Here is a 1,526-nt window from a genome sequence, read left to right as displayed (position 1 = left end):
CTGTGGGTCTGTTTGGGCTTTTTTTTTTTTTTTTCCTTTTAGGTTGAGTGGAGGGTAAGATAAAAGAGAAATACATGAAATACATGAAAGTGCCCTTTCTCTTGTAAACCAGTGAGCTATAGATGTTAGTGCTGGAGCTATAAAATTTGGTTTTAGCCTTCCCTATATGTTCCATATATACCTCATATTTATAAAGTGCCAGGGTTGTCATGCCACATCTTTTCAATTAATAGTGTTCACTGCAGACATATCTGGGCACTCTTATCAAAGAGCCCCAAGTCCTATAGCTCCTGTCCGCAGCCTCACCGTCAAGACTATGCCCACGTTAGTAAGGCTGGCAGAGGGACTCTGAACAGATGAAGTTCTTGGGCTTCCCAGGAGCAGCCGATGCCATGTTTACGTCCTTCATGTGTCTACCATGTGAAACAAGCAAGTATATGAGCAGCTTTTGGGACATTCAGGGAGGCTTGCACTGAAGGATGCGTTACACTCAGCTGTCCCAACCATCTGGAGTGTTTCTGTGTGGGCAAACAGGTTCGTAGTTTCCCCCTGCCAACACAGTCACCAGAGAGATGTGTGTGGTTCCCCTGCCTTCGGGGAACTCTAGGCAGCTGGGTATGTGCCAAATAGACTTGCCAAAGTTTAAGAAGTACCTTAGCGGCAGCAGGAGTGGGTCTTTGACTGACTGGCCTGGTAGGTGTCTAATTTAGGATGAGCTCGGTAGCTCTCCAGGCCCCAATAACTCTAAGGACTTGATCTCCATTGCTTGAAATGGAAGTTTAGGTATGTGGCTCACAGGCAGTTGCCTACGTTTAATAGCTAAATTTAGATGTCTACAATGTGGAACTGAATTACACTCCATATTTCCCGTTACAGCTCATGACCTGGCAAAAATACTCAGTCAGAAGTATCTTCTGAAACTCTTTGACCTCCTTTATTTCCACTCTTTCCACTACTCTGAAACAGTCCTCACACACCTCCACAATTAGGTCATCTTTGTCCTTTGTCACTTTGACCTCCAATTCTGAGTCTTTTTACTCATACTGAACAGTCTCGCTGCCTTTTTGTAACAGACATGAGACTTTGGAAGCCCAGAAAAAGCAAAAATTGGATCTCCAGACTCTGATACATTAACCTGTGAACATACCTGAGATGTTCATAGGTTAATGTATCAATAGGTGTCCTTTCCATGTCTTTGAGATCCTAGAATCACTGGAGGGTAGTTAAGATTAATCTTACAGCTGGTAAACAAGTCTGAGAAGCTTTGTGCCCTCAAGAAAATGACTATACTAGTGGATTCTGGCTCAACAGGACAAAGAGCAAGGAGGGAGAAGGGCACCTCTGAACAGGGTCAATGAAACACATGCAGAAACACACACTTGACAGAAGAACTAATAACCACAAGCATCTGTTAAACCTGATAAAGAGTATTTTTTCCATCAAATATTTACCATCCTGATAATACTCAGTAATGTTTTTGTCTTGAAACAATGTGATGCTTTTGAAAGGCGACTGAGTCACTTGCA

The sequence above is a fragment of the Haliaeetus albicilla genome, chromosome 25 (assembly GCF_947461875.1).
Source record: "Haliaeetus albicilla chromosome 25, bHalAlb1.1, whole genome shotgun sequence".
NCBI lineage: Eukaryota > Metazoa > Chordata > Aves > Accipitriformes > Accipitridae > Haliaeetus > Haliaeetus albicilla.
This window is presented reverse-complemented; position numbering follows the sequence as displayed.